Raw genomic sequence first — 24488 nt, forward strand, 5'->3', positions numbered from 1 at the left:
CAGCCCTATAGAAGGAGCAACAGTGGCAACAGGCCAGACCCCTCTCCCCCAGAGCTCCTGAGGACTGGACCACCAATCAAAGAGTACACACGGAGGGACCCATGGTGCTGGCCGCATATGTGGCAGAGGATGGCCTTGTTGGACATCAGAGGGAGGAGAGGCCCTTGGGCCTGAGAGTGTTCAATGCCCCTGTGTAGGGGAATGCCAAGGCAGGAGCGGGTGGGTGGGTGGGGGAGCACCCTCGTAGAGGCAGGAGAGGGGGGGGGATGGGATAGGGGGTTTCCGAAGGGGAGATCTGGAAAAGGGAAAACATTTGAAATGTAAATAAAGAAAATATCCAATTAAAAAAGTCAGAAAGACCAAAAAAGCAAGCAAGCAAGCAAGCAATACCTCTCCCACAGAAAATGGAAATCAAAATAAACAAGTGAAAGACCCATAAGACAAAAAAAAAAAAAAAAAAAAAAAAAAAAAAAAAAAAAAAAGCCCAAGCAAAGCAAGATGAAACAAAAAGTCTACAAAGAAGTACCACTGTGTTGTTATGAGTTGGTTCTATTCTTGGGCATGGGCCTGCCCTGGAGTGTGGTTAATACACATGTTGACACTTCATTGGGAAAAACTGACTTTTTTTTTAGCCAGAGGATATCAACTGCAGATAGCTTCTTGCTTAGGAGTGGGAGCCCATGTCCACTTCCTTCTCAGTGCTAGGACCTATCTGCCTTGAACCTGTACAGGCCTTGTGTGTGCAGCCAGTCAGTTCATACACTCATCCCGCCCTGTTGTGTCAGGAAGATCTGGTTTCCCTGGTCTCCCCTCTGGCTTGAGGGGAGGACTTTGATGGATCCATCCCATTTAAGGCTGGGCGCTCCAAAGTCTCTCAGTCTCTGCACTTTGTCCAGTTTACACAATGTTGAAGAGGTAGTCAATGACTGGTCTGTCTGAGATGCTGAATTATAAGAATAAACTTTAATAACAGCATCCTTTGTATCAGGGGGCTATAAACTCTAAGTCTGACAGATGTATTTTATTTGGTACACAGATTTTTTTTTTTTTTGAGATAGGAATTGACTTTATAGCCATGGCTGGTTTGAAATTCTTTTCATAGACCAGGCTGGATTCAAATTTGAAGCCCTCTGCTTCTTAAGAGATGGTATTATAAGGGTTTGCCAGCACATCCAACACAAAATAGTTTAAGAAAAATTTATTGTCAGGGCAAACAGAGCAGACATATATAAAACACACAGATGCCGTTTTTTTCTTTCTTTAAAAATTGTAAGTTTTGTCCTTCTGGCAACAGATGTGGGGAGCTGAGCAGAGCCTCCTTCTTTCCATAGGGCATGCTGGCCCGAATGGGGCAAGCATGGGCTACTTGGCAAACTCTACCCTCGGCTGTATTCCGGTACACTGTTGGCTGGTCTCTCAAGGTTGCAGTCGGCATTTTGTCCCTTCTGGATCTATTCATGGTAATGACTGTGTGAAGAACACTTTCTTCCAAGAGGTGCACAGAACTGTAATTGAGGTTTGAAAACCATGAGATCCAAATGTAAACTTTATAAAAGAAGAAAATAAGATTGGGTGAGGTGGGGTGACTAGCTCAACCTGCCCCGGGTTGGTCAGTGGCTTTCTGCCTGGCGTGCCTTCCTGCTCTTGACATTTCTTGGAGTCTCCCATGAGACCCTGCTTCTCAATAGCTGGGGAGTTGAAAGAAAGAGCTGTTTTTCAGCAGGCATCACTCAGGCCAGCTCTTCTAAGCTGCCCGTGGCAGCTTCACTTGGTGTTGGTGTATCCAAGGGCTGTGAGGATCCGATCAACAACAGGGGGCTACTGAGGGATATAAGTGTATGCATTTCACATTATGATTATCTGCCTGCTAGGAGAAGCAATGCAGTCTTTAAGATTATTTACACAAGGGGCCAGGCTGGGTGGCTCAGCAGTTAAGAGCTATTCTTGCAGAAGACCTGAGGTTGATCCCCAGTACCTCTGTTGGTTGGCTCAACTACTTGTAACACCAGCTCCAGGGGATCGGACATCTTTCCAGCTCTGTGGATACCTGCACACATGTGGCATGCCTACCCACACACACACACACACACACACACACACACACACACAAATCTTTATAAAACATTTAACATGAGGAGGGCCTGGGAAGATAGCTCAGCTGAAGTGCTTGTGGGGCATGAATGAGGGCGAGAACTCAGGTTCTCCATACCCCTGAAAGAGATGGTCATGGTAGCACAGCACATGTCTGGGATTCCAGTGCTGGGGAAGCAAAGTCAAAGGATCCTTGGAGCACTTCAGCCAAATTAGTGGACTCTGGGTTCAGCTAGAAACCCCGTCTCAATTAAAAAAAAAAAGGCAGAGAGCAATTAAGAAGACATCTAATATTGACCTCTGCCTTCCACATGTACATGTTCGTTCATACATGTATATACACACATACACAAGCAGACAGACACACACTCATAGACACACAGATAGATACAGTTACAGACAGACAGATATAGTTACAGACAGACAGACACACACACACACATGAGATTTAACATGGAGGAATGGCTCCTTTTATGCTTGAAGAACAAGGGGATTGAGTTGTTCAAATGAGTCTTCTAGCATCTTTGTTCCTTTGCTTTTATTTTTGAGACAAGTCTCATCCAGCCCCAGGTTATTTGCAAACTCACTCTGTAGCCAAGGATAACACTGAACACCTGATCTTCCTCCTTCCACCTCCTTGCAAATGCAGGGTCGGACTACCATGCCCAGCTCCTGTACTGCTTGTTTGCTTGTTTGTTTTTTGCTTTTTTTTCTTTACAAACAGGTGGTAAAATGAAGGTCCTGAGATTAAAACTTGCTCAAAAAAAATGTCTATACCATTTTGTTCTGCGAAAAATTTTGATTTATTGAAGAAAGCAAATTCATTTGCTTTTTAAATTTATGAGTCTTTTTAAAATTTAAAATATATTTTTTTCTCTCAATATATTCGTTACAGTTCCCCTCCCTCATCACCTCCCCGTTCCTCCCCACTTTCCCACCTCTCTTCTCTCTCTCTCTCTCTCCCCCTCCGCCCCCCCCCCCCCGTCATTAGAAAATAAACAGGCCAATAAGACAAGACAAAACAAAACAAACAGAATAAAACAACAACACAGAGAAAAAGAAAACAACAAACAAAACAACTCAAAGACAAAACATGAAAAGCAGACACACACACACACACACACACACAGAAAACCCACAAAATCAGAAACCATGATATACAAGCAAAAGACCAGTAAGGTTAAGAAAAAAATACCCAAGCAAGGCATGACAAGACAAAAACTCTCCTACAATACCAGTGAGATCATTTTGTGTTGGGCATCTATAGCTGGGCATGGGGCCTGCCCTTTAGTGTGGTTTGTACACCCAGTGAGATTTCACTGGAGAAAACTAGCTTTTCCTTTGCAAGTGGTTGTCAGTTGGAGAAAGCTTCTCGTTTAGGGATGGGAGATTATGTCCACTTCCTCCTCTCCTGGGACCCCATCTGGCTCAGGCCTGTGCGAGCCCAATGCGTGCTCCAGGGTCTTGGTGAGTTCTTGGGTGCATCGGTCCTGCTGTGTCTGGAAGGCACTGTCTCCTTGGGGTCCTCCACCCCCACTGGCTCTTGCAATCTTTCTGCCTCTTCTTCCACAGAGTCCCCTGAGCTCTGAGGGGAGGAATCTGGGTGCTGTTTAGGACCGAGTGTTCCAAGGTCCCTCACTCTCCGAACAATTATCCAGTTGTGGGTTTCTGTGTTTGTTTCCATCTCCTTAGGAGGAAGATTCTCTGATGATGGCTGATCTTTTTTTTTTTTTTTCTTCTTCTTAAATGTATGAGTCTTACTTTATCCCTAAGCTAAAAGGCTGGCACTCAGAAAATGGGAACAAATCATATCTTCCTCAGAGTCCAAAAGTACTATGGAAATGCAGCCCTTCATCTGGCAAAAGGAGATCAGCAATAATTTCCAGGTTCTTTCTAGAGTGTCCCGGAAGCTACTGGGAACTGTGGCCTCAACAAATCCTGTCGTTAGTAGGAAGGGACTGTTCCCAAACTCAGAACAGTCCTTACATGCAATCCTGTTGTCTCCTGTCCTCCTGACTATGTCCCCTTCTGCCAGTGAGAGGATGCCCCCTACAGGGCTCCTGCCACCGGTGGTCCTCAACTTTGACTGCGTATCAGAGTCGCTCTGTAAAGTCTGAAAGGTACCGATGCCTCTCAGGGCACCTCCTCAGGTTCCTACTTAGTTCTGAGCTGAAGGCTCAATGTTGGATGCTTTTGAGGACTCCCTGTGTATTTCCATTACATATCTAGGTTGAACACTGGGTGAAATGTTTTTGACAGCCACGATGTTCAGAGAAGAGACAGATACAATGGTCCAGAGAGGACTCCCCTGCTATTAACCACAACCATCACTACCACCTCCACCACCAAACATCAAAACAAGTGAACAAGCAGAGGCTAAAACTTGCCTGGAGTCACAGCAATAACAGTGCCTGAGTTCCCAATTCCCTGTTTTCATTTCCTTCCACCATCCTCATAGCATTGGACTGTACTTATGTTAGTGTTCTTCCAAATTAGGAGACGGCTGCCACTGTTTTCTGACCCAAGGAGACACACACTCCATCAGAGGAAGTAGTCCATCTCCTTCCTATGCTGCCTTTTTTTTTTTTTTTTAAATTGATGGGTAAATAACCCTTTCCCAGAAGCTCCCAGTCCACCCTTTCTGGACAGGAAAATGAGCCTTTGGAATTGATGCAGACAGGTCAGTATTCCCATATTAACTCTGCACCATCCAACCAGAGAGGAGGGGAGGGGAGGGGAGGGGAGGGGAGGGGAGGGGAGGGGAGGGGAGGGGAGGGGAGGGGAAGGGAGGGGAGGGGTAGGCCTAGGTTTCTGAACACGAAGGCAAATAGAGGATGGAGGGACCCCGAGAGTCATTCCATGTCTCTCCTGGGCAAAGGTTTTCTTGAATGTTTGAGGCTACTCAAAAAAACAAAACAAAACAAACAAACAAAAAAAAAAAACAGGCTTTCACAGGAACCGACCAGTCTACACTGAAAGAGAACTGAACCTCCCAGAGGATCTGGCAACCCTCTCGAAATTCACATGTAAATATATTTTGGGCCAGGCAGGGTGGCTCATCAGGTAAAGGCTCCTACTGCCAAGTCTGATCACCTGAATTTTACCCCCACAATCTACGCAGTGGAAAGAGAGCCCCCCCCCAGGTGTCTTCTAACTTCCTGTGCACACAAATAAATAAATAAAAGTAAAAAAGGGTTATTCTGGAGGTCAGTGTAATAGCACAGACCCTAGCTCTTAGAAGGCTGAGGCGGGGGGGGGGGGTCACGGGATTGATGCCAGTGTGGAAACGAGAGAGGAAGGGGGGGTGGAAAGAAGGGAGGAGAGACAGAGAAGAGATGACACACAGAGAGAACGAGACCTGGGGTTAAGCCGAACTAGATTTAAATTTGCTCTACCGCTTGTGTGGACAAAACATTCATCAAGGGTCTTGATAGTTGCAAGCCTCAGTATTCCCATCTTTAAATTGGGAATGTTAACTACTGCCACTCCATAGAGTAATTGCAAAGATACAATGAGCTACAGATAAAGTACCTAACAAATTATCTGTCCAATAGTAAGTGACGGAGATAAATCAGTGCTAGAACTGAGCAATTCCTTCTAGCACTGAAATCTCTTGCAGATTTAATTCTGTTATATACACTTCTCTTTTCAAGAGAATGGAGGGAAAGAGAATTTTGTTAACGTCATTTCAAAACACTGCAGTTTCTAAAAGCTACTCAGAGTCCCAAAGATCTCAATGTTAGGTCTCAAACCCAGGACAAACAGCTAAGATGCCACCAGGTTCTCCCAGCATGCCTCAGTGCCTATCTGTTACAGGGTCCTCCTGGATGCCCCCCCCCTCCTTTTTGAGACAGTGTCTCCCTATGTAGCTCAGGCTGGCTTTGAACTCACTGTCTTTCCCTCTTGAGTACCAGGATTACACGGGTGTATCATTATGCCCCAACTCTCACCCTCTCTTCTGGTAAACAATGCAGGTCTAGTCAAGGCTTGCCAAAGCTCCCTGTCTTTATCCCACTCCTGAGTCCTTGGAACTGATGCAGCCAATTCCACTTCTGAGTCTCTTTAGCTGAACACTCTGTGTTCACTCCTCCTCCTGGGAGGTTCTGAACTCTGATCTGTGTTTCCTCAGCATGGGGGTCTTTCTGAACTCCTGTATTTAGCATCCTCCTGGCCAGCCGCTAGCTCCCCTCTCTCTGGCAGCTTCCAGTTCAGTAGAAAACAGGGCCAGTGTTAGGCTTAGGAGTTTGTGTGCCGTTCATCGGGATATTGACAGCTTTGAATCCTTGTCGTTTCAGCTCCGTGAAGCAAACCATAGCCCAGTCTGTGTGACTGTCCTCTCCCAAGCAGAGCCCAGGTTTTCAGTTTCTTGCCTTTCCCCCAAAGCAGCAAACATACCCAGCAGAAAAAACGGCTGAGAGTCATCACGACCTAACCATAAGGTCCTGGTGGGGCCAGAGCTTCAACGTCTTCAGATACACTTAGGACGCTTTCCTAGTGTCTTATGTTGGTATCGATCTTTCTCAAGCTGTCACCTCATATTTAGAAGTGTAGATTGAATAAAAAAAAAAAAAAGAAAGAAAGAACTCCCTACGTGAGCACTCATATTGTGTATTTAACTCCTTGGTTTCCTTTTAATGTTTTATCATACAACGTGTTATTTCTACCTGCAAAAATCAATTACTTTTTTATCTCTCTCAATAGTTTTAGTCTCTTCTGTGGCATTCTTCACTCAGTGACTTTACTTCACTGAGGTGAAGAGACATTTCAGAGGACTTTTAGCAGAACCCCACGATAACACAAAGGCGATTAAATAAGAAATAGAACTTTTAACGTAATTGTGAAACCTCCAGTTAAAAAGTTTCACAAAGCGAATTCAATTTACTATTCCTTAGAGACAGGCTTTAACGGCAGGCCACCAGTTACGTACACCACACTATAATACACCTTTTATGACTACGTAAGTAATAGGACTACTGACGATAGCTAGCGAGCAATTGCTACCTTGCTGCGAAGGGACTGGACGGCGTACTTAGTGACTTCCTTCTCTCTGTTGTTGGGCAGAGTTTTTGGAAACATCAATTTTCGGGAGAGCAGTTGGTCAGAACAGCTGTATTGATAAAGAAAAGGGCTTTTCGCCGGGCGGTGGTGGCGCACGCCTTTAATCCCAGCCCTCAGGAGGCAGAGACAGGTGGATTTCTGAGTTCGAGGCCAGCCTGGTCTACAGAATGAGTTCCAGGACAGCCAGGGCTACACAGAGAAACCCTGCCTCAAAAAATAAACAAACAAAACAAAACAAAACGAAAAGGGCTTTTCACTAATGAAGCCAATGTTTACAATATGTAACTTGATGATCCAAAAATTTAGCTCAGATATTATCCTAATAACCTTTGTGTCAGAAGTCAAAAGACAACTGCTATTATGATTCAACAATTAAGTTATTGTTAAGGTAAATTTGAAATGAACTCTACTCATAAACCATGCTCATAAACAACTTCTAACATCGAAAAACTCTCAAAATATTCCCCCGTTTGTATTTCTGTAAACAGACCTTATAGTCCTTGAGACACAATACTCATTTTCAACCACAAAAATATTCTTTAAATTGCTTATGGAAGTGTTTGGGGACCCCTGGGGGGGTTTCCAACACATGTTTGGTGTCCTGAAAACTGAATTTATTTTTATGACACTAAGAGGTTATTTCCCTTTTACCAAGTTATTCACAACTAACTATGCAGTAAAATTTTTCCACACCCTTTTATAATGTAAAAAAAATTAAAAAACCTTTTATTTTTAAGATGAATAAACACTTATTTTATTAAAAAAAAAGAAATAAAATGGAGGTCATGGTTCTCCTAGGTACGGTGGAGGAGAAGGTTTATTATAGATATGAGGGATAGCATAGGCAGAGGCAGGGACATCTGGGAGAGTCCAGAGTGAGCACAGCCAGACTGAGGAGGGCCAAGTGAGGAAACGAGACAGGAAAGGAGGGCAAGACAGGAGCTGCAGACCAACATGGGTGGCCTAGGCCAAGAGTCTGGCTAAAAATTGGGTAGCAAAAATGGGGAGTTCTACAGGGGACGAAGGAGCTCGGGGAAAGTAAGGGCAGCACAGCGCCTGGGCTGGAGAGTTCAGGGTAGAGGGCAGGAGGACTCTGTAACAGATAAGCACTGAGGCATGCTGGGAGAACCTGGTGGCCAGAGTCGGATTTGATAAGTTAATAGGTATCTTAGCTGTTTGTCTTGGGTTTGAGACCTAACACTGGGGTCTTAATCTGATATTCGAGGCTCTCTGAATAGTCTAAGATATTACAATGTTTTGAAATGACTTGCGTGGGTATTTGTTGTGACTTAACTATGAAACATACTCATGCAAAGTCTCTTGTGTTGGAGGCGTGGTCTTTGGCTGGTGTTACTGTCTGGGAGGCAGCAGAAGCTCTGGAAGAAGGCAATAGGTCCCGGGGGGCTTATTTCTGAAAGAGATGTTTCATCTCCAGCCCCTTCCTCTGGGTGGTGAAGCTGAGTCACCGTGGTGGGTGAGGAGCCTCTGCGCATGCGCCTGTCATTATGATGCTTCTGACTTCCCTCAGGCACCAAACGGCAGGCTGTGTTGACTGTGGGTTGAGAGTGTTGACACTGAACCAAAATAAACTCTTCCTCAAGGCTTTTTCTCTAGTATTTGTCAGAGTAACAAATGAACTGACTAGCATAGTGTTTTCTAGACTGTTCTGGTTAGCCACACTCGGGAAATCAGTTCATTGCATGCTATAATTGCAACTGTGGCTCAGTAATAACCTACTCATTACACCTTGAAATAATGCGTTTATTTAGTCCAGGTCTCCTTTGTGCTGCTTAGGATTTTTTTCCCCCAAGTTGACACAAGCTAGAGTCATCTGAGAAGAGGGCACCTCAACTGAGAAAATATCTCTTGTCAGACTAGCCTGCCGGCAAGCCTATGGAACATTCTCTTGATTGATGATTGATGTGGGAAGGCTCAGCTCACACAGTGGGTATCATGCCTGGGCAGGTGGTAGTCGCATATAAAGACAGCAGGCTGAGCAAGCCAGTAAACCTGGTTTTTGCTTCCGTTCCTGCCTTGGCTTTCCTCAATGGACTACAAACTGGGATATGTAAATCAAATCGTTTCCTCTCCAAGTTACTTTTGGTCATAGTGTTTTATCACAGTGACAGAAAACAATCTGACACTCCTCCCATCCAAATTGCTTCTAGAAATCTAAATGGTCGTGAATATCACTGATCAGGGTAAGCGTTGGAGGATGACTAAGACCCTAGCCAGGAAAATTGTCTTACCACTTAGATCAGTGGTTCTCAACTTGTGGGTTGTGACCCCTTGGTGGGTCAAACTACCCTTTCATAGGATTGCCTAAGAGCATTGTAAATCACAGATATTTACATTATGATTCACTACAGAGGCAAAATTACAGTTATGAAGTAGCAATGGAATAATTTCATGGTTGGAGTCCCCACAACATAAGGAACTGTATTAAAGGATTGCAGCATTAAGAAGGTTGAAAAATCACTGATCTATAGTGTATTTTATGTTATATCCAAAGTTATGTCCTGTGTAGGCTTTGGGCTGGTGGGTCTTTGTGAGTTTGAAGCTAGAGTTTGCAGAGTGAGATCCAGGACAGTCAGGACTACAAGAGAACCTGTCTAAAAAAAAAAAATTACATTTATTTCTTTGTTTATCTATCATTTATAGAGTGTGAGTGTGTGAGTATGTGTGTGTGAGTGTGCATGTGTGACTGTGTGTGTGTGTGTGCCTATGACTGTGTGTGTCTTGGGGATGGAACTCAGATTATCAGGTTTGAAGGCAAGTGCCTTCGTCCACTGAGCTGTCTCACTGGCCCACCAACATGCTTTCAAACAGTCATTTCTACTCTAGAGTCAGAAGACAAAGGATTGGAGTCTATTAATGTGCTAAGAGAAGAACATCACCCTTTTAACATGAAATCTAACTAGAAAAGATGCCTGTCTCAACGTTAGCTCTGCAAACATGGAAACAAAACAAAACTGAAAACCTCATAATATTTATTACCATAATTGGACATCCCAGTAATTTGTGATGTAAATTCACGTTCCTTTTTGTTTGTTTGAGGAAGCTCTTATGCAGCCTCTCCCCCACAAGCCTCCAGGCCTCTGACTTGGTAGCCAGTGATGGTCTCGCTCTTTCTAACTATGCTAGGTCACAGGTGTGCATCACAATATCCAGATACCTAGTCCTTACATTCTGAAACACCTCAAACCAAGAATTTTAAAAAAATCCTGTGTGACCACTTTATTCGGGATAGTTGTACCGCCCTAGCACGTCTAGGTGGTTCCTTAAGTTTTGCTGTATTAGAGAAAAGGATAAATCACAAGAGAGAATGTCAATGCTTGCCATGAAGAAAGCCAAAGTTACAATGAACAGCAAGCCAGGGGACACTGAGAAATTTCTACCATGAATGTTTTCAGGTTTTCAAATGGTTTAACCGTAGAGGCCTGGAAAATGGTTTTTTTTTTTTGTTTTTTTGTTTTTGTTTTTGTTTTTTTAAAATAAGAAACACTTCATTTCTTGATATTCTGGGCAACATGATTAATGCAGTCCTGGGTACACATAAATATAAAATTCTTGATTATAGGTAACAAAAATAATAAATTCTTCAAGTTTCTTTATGGTAAATGTGATTTGATCATAGCAGAACTCCATGCTGTCTTGCGGCCCCTTCTTTCCCTCCCTCCCTCCTCCTCCTCCTCTTCCTCCTCTTCCTCCTCTTTCTCTCTCTTTCTTTCTTTCTTTCTTTCTTTCTTTCTTTCTTTCTTTCTTTCTTTCTCTCTCTCTCTTTCTTTCTCTCTCTCTTTCTTTCTCTCTTTCTCTCTCTCTTTCTCTCTCTCTCTCTCTTCCTTCCTTCCTTTCTTCCTTCCTTTCTTTCCTTCTTCCTAAGTTAGGCTATAAAACAATGGCATCACTATGGCATGTCATACACATCACGATGGCGTGTCATACACATCAAGCCAAGGACTTATTAAGAGATCCTTCCTGGTTGCACTGACCACAGGTATTTCATGGACGCCACACACACAAGCTCTCACACTACAGGAACATTTTTCCTGTGCCTCAGGAAATTTCCACCAAACATGGGTTCACACACAAAGCAACAAAAGGATGCTCAAAGATTCAAATGAAAGGATGAAAATATGAAGGCAATAGAAGTTTTCTAATTATAGCTAATAAAGAAAAAGTAGATTATGAAAAAATTTTATTATCATGCACATGAAAACTTAAATAAGACAAATTCCTCCTCCTCCTCCTTCTTCTTCTCCTTCTTCTGGTTTTTTTGAGACAGGGTTTCTCTGTGTAGCCCTGGTTGTCCTCAGTCTGTAGACCAGGCTGTCCTTGAACTCAGAAATCTGCCTGCCTCTGCCTCCCAAGTGCCGGGATTAAAGGTGTGTGCCACCACCGCCGGGCAACAAGACAAATTTCTAAGAAAGTTGCATTAAAATCATCTCAGGAAGAAACAGAGCCATCTGATGATAACATAGACCAGTGGTTCTCAATCTGTGGGTCGCAGCCCTCTGGGAATCAAGTGACCCTTTCACAGGGGTCACATATCAGATATCCCACAGATCTGATATTAACATTATAATTCATAACATTAGCAAAATTACAGTTATAAAGTGACAACAAAAATAATATGGCTGTGGTTCACCACACCATGAGGTATGGTTCCATGAGGTGCCTATTAAAGAGTATCGGCATTAGGAAGGTTGAAACCACTACATTGGATTGTTCAGCTTTGTAGTTTAAAACTGGAAGCTGAAACTCCATCCACAAGTGAAATATCTGGTCCAGATGTTTTCCTGAAGTTTTTCCAAAAATTCCAAGATCAACCTTTTATCTCACATAAATTATCTCATATTATATATTAAAAACCCAAAGAATATTCTCCAGTTTTGTGTATAAGTTCACATAATCTTTTTTTTTTTTTTTCGAGACAGGGTTTCTCTATATCAGAAATCTGCCTGCCTCTGCCTCCCAAGTGCTGGGATTAAAGGCGTGCGCCACCATGCCCGGCAAGTTCACACAATCTTAACAGTGAAGACTTCCAGGGACAGTAGAGAAAGGAAAAATTATAAGTCAATTTTGTAGAGAGGTACATCCATAGAAAGAGATAGATGCAAACATTTATACACAACAAAGTATTAAAGCAAATCTAGCACTATACTAAATATAATGCATTATGATCCAGTTGAATACATTCCAAGTGTTATCAAAGTTGGGAGTCACAACTTGTGCTCCAAGTCAGGCCTGTCCACCACTCTTTGATAAGTCAATTAAGAGAGCCAAATGAAAAATGGAAAGCAGAAAAAGATTTATTCATGTGGCCATATTGGGAGGAGGGGCAAAGAGAGCCAGTAGTGCCCTCACATCTAGCTTCTAGCTCCCGGGCTGAGGTCAGAGTTTAAATAGAGGGCCGAGAATATGCAGAGCCAAATATGCAGAGCCAAGTATTCCTGATCAAGATGTGCCCCACACTCCATCTACGATCGTTGTCTGGGATTCAGGCTTATTCCGTAAGCTGGTCTGACAGGTTGTTAGAACTGTGTGAAATCTCTTTTTGAGACACAGGCTTCTCCTCAGACTGGTGGCTGTTTCTTCTCATAGCACGAGAGTCTTGTGGAAAGTCCGATTCCTTTGGGCTCCATTGTTTCAACAGTTTGCTAGTCAGGCTAAGACACAAGCATCTCTTTAGAGTGTCTTCATTTCTGCCACACCAGTTATGCAAGCATTATGAATTAGTTTAACATTAGAACTCTGACCACTGTGAGTAACTTTGTTCTTACTTACAAGCAGACAGAAAGAATAAATGTAGTCAGTGCGGACGGACCTGGGGTAAGATGGTGGCCTAGACATTGTTTCTTTGTGACTCAGTGAAGAAGTTTCAGGATAAGAAGAAACCAGAATCTTCCAAAGATAGAGAGAAAGGGTTTGGGAATCCTCAGAAGTGACAGGGAGGTTGAGTGCAGAGACAGAGGAGTACAGTACAGAAAGGAAGAGCCAACGTGAGTGCGGCGCCTATCACGTGGCTCTCTGGAGTTAGGAAGACAAGCAGAATCCAAAAGGTAAGCCTTCAGCCCCTGGTAAAGAAGAGGCTGGTGGTCCTATCCCACATGCCACAGCCCTCAAGAGTCTCAAACCCAGTCTTACTAAGAGACTCCTCTGGTGGAAAGGCTGCACAGTGAAGAGGGCTGTGGCTGGGGACCACCCTGTGGCAGGATGTTCCCTGTCCGATCTATTTAAATATGAGTGCAGCAGGAGGCCGGTGATTGGACAGGGAGAGGGAGGCGGAGCTAAGAGCTGCAGAGACTGAGAGCGTCTCAGGAGAAGGAGGCCCGACGGACAGGAAGTAGATCCTGATGATCCGGTGTGGTTTTAAATAGCCACAGGTAGTTATGAATATCTTATAAGGATAGAATAATTGGGATAACTTGTCTGATCTAGGTGGGCAGGTTGTATCATTATCAATTGGCCCTGAAATTATTGTGTGAGCATCTTGTGAATTGAGATTTATTTCTTGTTACATAAATCTGACTGGTTAATTGATCAAGAGTTTTGATTTTACCGGGTTACCGGGTATTGTGATATCTAACTGCGAGGTGGGTGCTTATTGCATGGGGCCGACATGGCAGTGACCGGGCCAAGGGAAATTAGCGAGTAGGGTGGAGGCATTTGCGGAGGGGTGGAGGGTGGGGTGGGGGCTGGGCCAGAGAGTTTGCCAAGATGAGAACACTCAGCTAGAAGGTTATTGGAATATGGGAGGTGCGGGTGGCTATGAGACAAGCAAACTGGAGCGGGGTAGACTACGATCAGCCCCTGCTGAGGCTAGTCTAGAGGCAGAGGCGGCGGGAACGCGTCGGAACAGAGAGTTGCTGGCAGTAGCTCTATCGGCTAAAATTGAATTACCCCTAGAACAGGATAGCAGGGAATAACCGTAAGATAGAGAACATGGATTCAACCTGCCAAAGCCCCAGGATGAGAGGTAGTCTAGGGAGACATTTGTAGACATTGTGTAGACAGGAGCAGCCACTGATAAGCTGAGAGGCTTGGCCTAGGGGTTGAAGTGTATAGAGAAAGACGACCCTGCCCTGGACACCTGGGAACAGACTCATTATGGAGTGTGATATCTCTCATTGGATAGCTCAAGCTATCTAGTTGCTGGCCAGACACAACAATAATGTTCATAATGTTTTTAAAATGTCTGTTCAGCCGACACAGACACTGTATGTACACATACATACATGGACACATAGACATCAAATATATACATAAATACCTTAAATATAAATGTCTTTCACTCACTAGTGAAAACATTCAGACTAGCTGATTGAATTAACCTGGCAAGATATATAATGTAAAGGCTGGGACCTTAGAACCATCAGAGGAAAAAGGCAGAGAAACACTTCAAGATACAGGCACAGGCAGGCTTTCTGAATAGAACTTCAGTTGTTCAGGAAATAATGGCAACCATTGGCAAACAAACAAAGGAAATTCTAATCAAGTGAAGAGAGAGCCTACACAATGTGGGGAAATCTCTCTGCATAGCTGATAGAGGATTAATCTAGAATACACGAAACACATAACAAGCTGAAGAAACCAAACAACCCAATCAATAAGTGGGATATGACATGAATAAGTGTTTCTCAAAAGATGAGACACAAATGATTAATAAGCACGAAAGAGTGTTCAGCCTCATTAGCCGTCAGAGACATGCAAATTAAACCACACTGAGAGTCTTCTCCTACCCTAGTCACAATGGTGGTCATGGAGAAGGTAGATTACAGCAAATGCTGGTGAGGGTGTGCTCAAAGGCTTACACACCAGGACCCTAGTCCAGCCACTATGAAAAGCAGTGTGGTGGTCCCCATCTTGGCCCCCAAGCCCTCCACACAACACAGGAATGTCACTTCTGGGTATTTGCCCAGGGAACGTCAGGTCAACATAGCACAAGATGATTAATGCTCACCACAGCACTGTTCCCAATGGGCAAGTTATGAAACTAATCTAGGTATTAAAAACAGAGGCATGGGTAAAGCATGTGGTTATATACACAGTGGGATTTTTCCAGCCACAAAGAAGAACATGTTATGCTATTATAGGAAGATGGATGCAGATGGGGATAATTACATTAAGTAGTCCCAGAATGACAAATATGCTTTCTCTGAAATGTGGTTCCCAGATTTTATATAGATATGTGGAATGGTGTCTGCATACATGACATCAAATAAGAGCCAAGCTGTCTGGAGGGACAAAGGAGACTGATGGGAGTAGGAGATATGAGAGATAAGAAGGTAGGATGCGTGAGGGGACTGCTCATGTGTGATATATACTTGTATAAAGACGTCCTTATGTAACAGTACCATGTATGGAGAATGTACAATGAGAACTTTAAAACCTCACATATAAGGTCCAGCTATACACTCATCCAATGGTAAAATGACACCCACAGACTGAGATTTATCAATTTATCAAGCAAACAGAAGCCCAAAAGAAGCTGCCATAGCTATTCTGACATCTCAAACCAAAAATCAGAGGAGATAAAGAAGGCCAGTATATAGCAATATAGGAAATAACTCATCAAGAATATATATATACATATATATATATATATATATATTCTCAACATCATAGACAAACACTAATGTTATTATTCAGCTAGATACTGATATTGCATAGCTGCCGTGTTCCACTCTCATCTTTAGGTAGGTCCCCCAAACTAAAAATCAACAAACAAACTGCAGAAATCAAACTATGTCATAGACCAAATGAACTTACCAGATATATACATAATATTCCATCCAACAGATGCAGAATACATATTCTTCTTAAAAGACCACAGAATTATTTCTAAAATAGGTCACCTTTTACATGACTAAGCAACTTTTAAAAAAAGGTGTATTTATTTTATTTTTATATGTATGAATGTTTGTGTGCATGCATATATGGGTGACACATGTATGTCCGGTGCCATGGGTCCGAAGAGGGCATTGGAATTTTTTTTTTTTTTTTTTTTTTTTTTTTTTTTTTTTTGGTTTTTCGAGACAGAGTTTCTCTGTATAGCCCTGGCTGTCCTGGAACTCACTTTGTAGACCAGGCTGGCCTCGAACTCAGAAATCCGCCTGCCTCTGCCTCCTGAGTGCTGGGATTAAAGGCGTGGGCCACCACGCCCAGCGAGGGCATTGTATCTTTTAGGGCTGGAGTAATGGATGTTGTTAACCATGATGTGGGTGCTGGGAACTGAACCAGGTCCTCTGCAAGAGCAACAAGTGACCTGAACCACTGAGCCATCTCTCCAGTCTGACAAAACAAGCCTTAACAAATACAAAAGAATCAAATTAATTTTTGTATCTTAACAAATTCTACTGAAGTGAAACTAGACATCAACAGCAAGGAAAATTACAGAAGCAATACAAATGGAATAATTCACTTTTGAATGATTACATAGACTGTGGGAAGCGGGTGTGGCCGCATGGGCCTAGATTGCCAGGCCCCGTGAACCCCACATGGTTACTGCCTAGCCCAAGCATGCGCAGTGAGGCTGCATGCGTGGGCTGCCTGCGAGGCTGGACTGTTCCTTGTCCGGACCTGTCAGCCTATCGGTGACCTACCTGAGCTCGTGCCTGGAGTGTGTGTGATTTCTGATTGGATGAGGTGGGGCGGAGTGAGATGAGGTCAGTCGGCTTGAGTATTGGAGGGTTGTTGTAGCCCTTGCCTTAAGTGGAAGAGGTTGTAAGTAAAGCTGCAAGAAGGAGTAGGGGAAGAAGCTGCTGGGGAAGAGAGCAGTAAGAGAGAAAAGGCCACAAGGAAAGAAGCTGCTGCATGAACCCGCCTTGGTGTCCGTGTCGTTCTTGTCTCTGCTGGTCGGAGACGGAGACAATATACATTGAAGAAATGTATTCAGGAAATTAAAAAAAAAAATCCTTCAATCAAGAGCAAATAGATGTAACCTTTGGGATACTGCTAAGGCAGGGTGTTTTGTTTTGTTTTGTTTTGTTTTGTTTTGTTTTGTTTTTTTCTCTGTATAGCCTTGGCTGTCCTGGAACTCACTTTGTAGACCAGGCTGGCCTTGAACTCAGAAATCTGCCTGCCTCTGCTTCCCAAGTGCTGGGATTAAAGGCATGCGCCACCACGCCCGGCTGCTAAGGCAGTTTTAAGAAGGACATCTGTGGTGATGATGCTTATGTTAACAAATCATATGGAAAAGAGCTGATAATGAAGTTCTAGGTCTTAGAAACATAAGAACAAGTCAAAGTCAGAGACAGAAGTTAAGAAATTGAGGCAAAAGAAAGAAAGAAAGAGAAAGAAAGAAAGAAAAGAAAAGAAAAAAGATGGCTCAGTGTGTGGGACCCCGGGTTGCACTTTTTCAGAGGATCTGGTTTCCCAGCACCTCCATGACATGGAAGGATGATCACAGTCACCTGTAGCTCCAGTCCCAGGAGAGCCAGTACCCTCTCCTAGCCTCCTGGGGCACATCTCTGCGGTGCACAGAGATACATGGAGGCAAAACACTCATATACGTAAAATAAATCATTAAAAATATAAAAATAATACATATACTCAATCAAAGAGCTGGTTCGTTGAAAATGTAAACAAAATTGACAACTCCCTAGGCAATCTAACATTCTATAACCATCTAACTGGGACAAACAAACAAAACCAAAACCAAACACCAAGAAAGACAGAATAGCCTTAGATTAGTGATGGGATTGGACAGATGGCTCAGTGGTTAAGGACACTGACTGCTCTTCTAGAGGATCCGGGTTCAATTCTCAGGACCAACATGGTAGCTCATGATCATCTGTAACTGTAGTTCCAAGGGATCTGTGACACCCTCGTCTGTCCTCATGTTAATGGACATATAAGGTACACACACACACACACACACACACACACAAACACACACACACACACACACACACAGAGAGAGAGAGAGAGAGAGAGAGAGAGAGAGAGAGAGAGAGGCAAAACACCCATACACACAAATTACTGATGGAATGGAGGAATTACAGTTGCCAGAAAAACACAGAGGATTATTATTGGCTATTTTGAAAACTTAAGTTCCAAAAATAAAAATCTGGAAGAAATGGATAAATTCTTAGGCATATAACTTACCGAACTAAATCCAGGATAGCAATGAACAGAGCCATAACAATCAATGGTATTGAAGCAGTGACTAAGAGTCCCTCAACAAAGAAAAACCTACAGCTAAGTGGGCTTATTGCTGAACTCTACCAAATCTCTCTCTCTCTCTTCTCTCTCTCTCTCTGTGGTAATATGTGGTGATGGTGGCATGTGAGTGTGTGGTATATGCTGTGATGTATGTGTGTGCGGTGTGGTAATATGTGTGGAATGTAAGTGTGTGAGGTATTGTTCTGGGCGTTGGTGCATGTGTGTGCATTTGCAGTGTGTGCACCTGTGCACATGCGGAAGTCAAGGAAGACAAGGCCTCTCATTCTATTACTCCCCACCTGTTTCCTTGAGACAGAGTTTCTCACAGAGCTGAGCTTGAAGCTTGCTAATTCTGCTAGGCTGTCTAGACAGCAAGCTCCTGGCAGCTACCTGTCCCTGCCTTCCAAAGCTGGAGACACAGGCACATGTATTCACCCCTCTTTTACATGGTTGCTAGGGGTTAAAATTCAGGTCCTTATGCTTGTGTTATAACACTTACCCACCGAGCCATTTCCCTACACCCTCTAGAAGAACTAACACCAACATCCCTTAAATTTTTCTATAAAGTGGAAAGGGAAGAAATAATACCAATTCATGTTATGGAGACAGAATCATGATACTAAGACTTGATAGATTATAAAAATAAAGCTAGAGACTGATGTCACCTATGAAACACGGGGACAAAAATTCTCATTAAAGTATCTGCAAGTTGAATTCAGGAATGGATTAGTAAGATCACAACACCATGTTCAAGTTAGTTTCATTTCAGAGATGCAAAGATGCTTCAATACATACAAGTTAATAAGTATAAAACAGAGAATGTAAATAGGCTTAAAGACAAAAATCACACAATTGTCTCAAAAGTACAGAACATGCTTCCGATAAAGCCCAACACCCTTTCTTGATAAAATTCTGAAGAAATTAGAAATAGAAGGAACATATCTTCTCATGTTAAAAGATACAAAGAAAAAAAACCTATAGACAATACTATAGACAATACTTTTCTAAGCTGGAAAGTGTTCCTCTCCAGTCCAGAAGGCGTTGTGGGTGCCAATCATCTCTCTTACTCAATAGGTGCTCAACTGTGGGGCTAGAGCAATTGTTCTTAATTTGTGTGTCAAGACCCTCTTTGTGGTTGAATGACCCTGTCTCCTAAGACCATCAGAAAATGCAGGTATTTATATTATGATTTATAACAGTAGCAACATTATAGTTATGAAGTAGCAAGGAAAATTGTTATGGTTGGGGTCGCTACAACATGAGGAACTGTATGGAAGGATCACAGTGTTAGGAAGGGTGAGGACCATTGAGCTAGAACAATAAGACAAGAGGAAAAAACAAGAGAGATATAAACAGGAAAAGAAGAAGTCAAATTATCCCTATTTCAAAGGACACAATGTTAAACAGTCTACACTTGAATGAAATGACTCTAAAGACTCCAGTGAAAACCTCTTAGATCTGCTGCACACTGTGGGAAAGTGGCGGGATACAAGTGTGATAAATAAAACGTGTATCACTTCTACATCCCAATAATGCACTTGCCAAAAAACAAATGAGAAAAAGAAAACCGTTCATGATAGCTTCAAAAATATGTAGGAATAAACATAATCAAGGAGGCGAAACACTCCCACAAAGGGAATTTAAAAACTCTGAAGAAAGAAATTGAAGAAGACACCAAAATCAAAAGACTTCCCTTCATGCATTGGCACAGTTAACATTGTGAAAATGATTGTGTGTGTCTCCACAAGTGATGTATATGCAAATGAAATCCCCATCAAATTTCCAATGATATTTTTCACTGAACTAGGAAAAAACCACATAAAATTCATAAAGAAACACTACCCACATCAGTCAAAACAACCATAAGCTAAAAAAAAAAAAAAAAGATGCTGAGGCTGTCACCATAATATCTGATCTCAAACTACACTGTAGAGCCATAGCCATAGTGACAAAACAGCATGACATGACACAAAGCAGACATGTAGGAGTGGAAGAGAACAGGAGGCCCAGAAACAAGACCATATAGATACAACCACATAATTTTCAACAAAGGTGTTGAAAATATGAAATATACTCTGGGAAGAAAATGCCAAATGATGCTGGTAAACCTAGTATCACTTATCAAGAAATGAAGCCAGATACATACATATCTGACATCATGCATTAAAAAAAAATCACTTTAGGGTGTAAGACCTTGTCTTAGGGTTTCTATTGCTGTGATAAAAAACCATTACCAAAGCGATTTGGGGAGGAAAGGATTTATACAACTCTTGGGTCACAGTCCAACACTGGAGGAACTCAGGGCAGGAGCTCAAGGCAGGCAGCTGGAAGCAAGAACTGGGACTGAATGGATGGAGGAATGCTGCTTACTGGCTTGCTCCTACTAGCTTGTGTGTACAACTGCTTTCTTAGACAACCCAGGACCATCTGCTCAGGGCAGGCACAACCCACAGTGGGCTGGTCCCTCCCACATCATTTGTTAATTAAGAAAATGCCCCACAGGTCAATCTGGTAGGGGCATTTTCTCAATTGAGGTTCTCTTTCAATATACCTGGACAAACCTGCAACTGAAATTGCCAGAGGAAAGCAGGAGCAAACCATTGCAAGATATAGGCATGGACTCCCTGGAAGGAATTCCAACAGCACAGGAAGTGTCCACACAGCACAGAAAACTATTAGACTAAAAATACTGCCTACGTAACGGAAAAGAACATCCTTGCCAGCTATACATCTGACAGGAGATCAATATCCAGAATCTATGTACACAACTCCAACATTTAAATACAATCTCCCCCAAGCTTACTCATCCAATCAATAGTGAATTGAATAGATGTTTCTCAGAGGAAATAGTACAGATTGCCAATAGGTACCTGAAAAGTTTCAGCATTCCTGACCATCAGGGAACTGCTAATTAAAACGGCGTTGAGATCTATGAGTATTGCTTCTACGCTTCAAGCCGTGTCCTCTTGGAACTTGCAGTGACTACTTGTTATCGTACCAGATGCAAGGTTGAGTTTTTGTTACTTTCTTTTGTTTTTACTTTTTTATTTTTTCTATTTTCTAACTCTGTGAAGTATGTACTACAACCCCCACCAATTTACAAGTAACAGTGCTGACAGAGCCGTTAAGTCACTTAACCAAGGTTACACAGATAGTAAGGACCAGCTCTGGATTTAAACCCAAGAGATGGGATTCCTCAACGTGGGCGTTTCCTAGGCTCCCAGGTGCTATGAAAAGCAGCAAGCATGCTGTGTTTCCGGGAACTGCCAGATGCTCTTCAATCGATGCGGCATACACTGAGCTAGCGTGAATACAACTGGCCAGCGTGTATCTCAGGAAGTGAGCTGGATGAGCCTGAGGGGAGGGGGGTCCCCAAAGTCCTAAGTTTGAGGGCGAAGGTAAAGGCTCCCTTTCCATCCTTCAGGTCAAGGCAGAATGGAGAGTACCTTAGAGGAAACACTATTGTATTGTTTCTTGGTGGAACCTCTGCCTGGGGCAATGGTCCTGATGTTGGCCCCATTCTAGGACAGAAGCAGCAGTCTGGACTAGAAGAAGGGCTGGTGATGGTTGGGTACCTTCTATGACTTTGTAGGCAGGATGCTCAAACCTTTCTATGTGCCAGCAGACACGGAGGAAAGTACTGGACTTGGGTCAGCTTGCTGGCTCCCACTTACAGTGCCACTCTCTGACCAAAGGGCTATCCCACGACACGGCCTGTGAGGTGAACAAGAGGAGCAAGAGCTGTGTGCGTGTGTGTGTGTGTGTATGTGTGTGTGGTGTGTGTATGTGTGTGTGTGTATGTGTGTGTGTATGTATGGTATGTGTGTATGGTGTGTGTATGTGTGTGTCTGTGGTGTGTGTGTGTGTAGTATGTGTGTATGTATGTGGTATGTGTGTGTATGTGTGTGTGTGGTGTGTGTATATGTGTGTGTGTATGGTATGTGTGTATGGTGTGTGTATGTGTGTGTCTGTGGTGTGTGTGTGTGTGGTATGTGTGTATGTGTGTGGTATATGTTTGTGTGTGTGTGGTGTGTTTGTGTGTGGTCTGTGTTTAAGAACTGTTTAACCTCTGTGTCCTCTTTGGTCCCTTCTGACTGACCAGGAGAGCCTCAGAGAGGAGAGGAGAGAGGAGACGCTGCTGGAATCTATCTGCTTCATCCTCCTTCACAGCAAGACTCAGCTCTGTGGGAAGTCTGAGGGCGTTCGCTAAAGCAAGATATCAGATGGAGCATCAGAACTGGTCTGAACTAAACTCGAGTAACTGACAGTAGACTCCGAACTATTTTAAAGTGGCATGGGGAGAGGGAAATGATTTGATATAACAGTTGAGGACAGTGGCAAAAAAGTGATATAGTTGTGGATCAAGTACTGCTGGCCCTGTAGCTAGGATTTAGGTCATTGCGACACCACCAGATCTTCCATTTCCATATCCGCTGCTGATTGTCCTGACAGAATCAGCCTTTCTCCTGTATGCTCTCACTCCCATTCCACAGGAATCCTGAGGGGTCAGCACAGTCAAGGTGTTGTGAGATCATGAGTCTATTGATTAGCCTTATGTAATCATTCCACAGTGTAAATTGTATTCCATAAATATATACACTTATTGTGTGTTGCTTAAAAGTTTAAAAAGGTTTTATATATATATATATGACAGGGCTGGCCTTGATCTCATAGAGATCTACCTGCATCTACCTCCTGAGTGCTGAGGATTAAAGACATGTTTACCATGATGGGCCATATGTGATCTGTTTTATTTATTTTTGAGTGGTAATTGAACCGTCTCATTGTAAAACTAAGAACTGGTAGGGTGTGGCTATAGGGCCCCCAGTGCCCCTCTCTGAGGATGAGACTGACAGGGGCTCTCAGGACTTTGTAAGTGTGAGATGTCAGAGTTGGGGGAGATTACACATGGCAAAGGACTGTGCAAGCCGTGAAGGAAAGACAGGCATCAGCATTCGCTGGGGCACGTAAGAGTGAACAGCGGGCTGCCGGGCTGCCGGCAGGCCCCTGGCCTCATTGTTTATTTACAGAAAGGCCTTGAGGAACAGAGAATGGGAGGAAACACAAAGAATGTGTTTCTGTGAAGGTGTGTGGGGGAGAAGGGGGTGTGGTGGTGGTGCGGTGGTAATGGCGCTAAGGGGGTAAACAGGTTCAACTTTTTTTTTTCTCCTGGCTTCCATTTAACACATACTTCTATTTTCCTTGTCCCTTCCTTGTCCCTTATCTTCTTGTCCCTTCTCTCCTAGCGATCTTGGTGCCACCTCCTTCTGCCGGTTCTGTCCCGGATAATTTATCTGACCTTGAGCCATTGCGCTGGTTCTTCCGGGTATAGCCTCATTCCAGGCAGAGCCAAGTCCTGGCGGAGGCCTCACTGAAGAAATCCACAGTGAAAGCTTGTTCTTTTCAGAGAGCGAAGCAGGCTAAGGAGAAAGGAAGTGGTGTGTGTGTGTGTGTGTGTGTGTGTGTGACACCAACCCTCTCCCCCCCAGTCCAGTTCCACTCCTTCAAAAGATCTCTTTGGATCCTATCCTGGATGATCTCCAACCTTAATGAAACGGGAAAGCAGAGTGTTGGACTTGCTTCCTTGCCAATGAAAGAAGAGCACGCTGCAGTGTGTTTTAGATGCCTTTGGCAGGCATGGGCGGGTGGGGAGGGCAGGAGGGGACTTTAGAACTTGGCCCACAAAGGCTTTCTCCATGAACCTTGAAGGGGAATGCGTCAACCAGGCACTCTCAGGGTCTTAATAGACTCATTTGTACTTACAAGAATGGGCGGGGGCCACTAAAGAAGTCTCAAACAAGACTTCTGCTCTGCTCACTGTTTATGTCCGGGAAAGCAGTGAGTAGAAACAGACAGAGGGGAACCCCACGTCGCTGCGCGAGAGGAGCTACCTTTAAATGAGCTGGTTAAAATGGTTCCTTGAGTGGGGACTTAAAGGACAGCGCGGGTGGAGAGAAAAAGAGATGGTGCACACGGATCGTGTTCGCAAGAGCATGGGGAACACAGGAAGTAACTGTGACTGGAAAATCAGAGATTGAGGTTCATGAAGACCGGGGGTAGGGGGGTGGGGTGGGGCACAGACTGACGGGAAGGCAGAAGCTGGAGAAAGTAGTGTCTTGTTTTCTAGATAAAAGGGAGACAGACTAAGTTTGTCTTTTCCTGTAAGCGATGTA

General features: G+C 43.5%; 1 long non-coding RNA gene across 1 annotated transcript; it reads right to left on the reverse strand.

Moving 5' to 3' along the window:
• Window positions 1-1182: 1182 nt before the first annotated feature.
• On the reverse strand, window positions 1183-23890 carry LOC115029989 (uncharacterized). Its single transcript, XR_003835578.1, has 2 exons — window positions 23615-23890; window positions 1183-1505 (listed from the first exon to the last, which is right to left on the reverse strand). It is a non-coding gene; the product is annotated as an uncharacterized LOC115029989 (long non-coding RNA).
• Between the last annotated feature and the right edge of the window lie 598 nt (window positions 23891-24488).

The sequence above is a fragment of the Mus caroli genome, unplaced genomic scaffold, assembly GCF_978045245.1.
Source record: "Mus caroli unplaced genomic scaffold, Mus_caroli_1 scaffold_20, whole genome shotgun sequence".
NCBI classification, from domain to species: domain Eukaryota; kingdom Metazoa; phylum Chordata; class Mammalia; order Rodentia; family Muridae; genus Mus; species Mus caroli.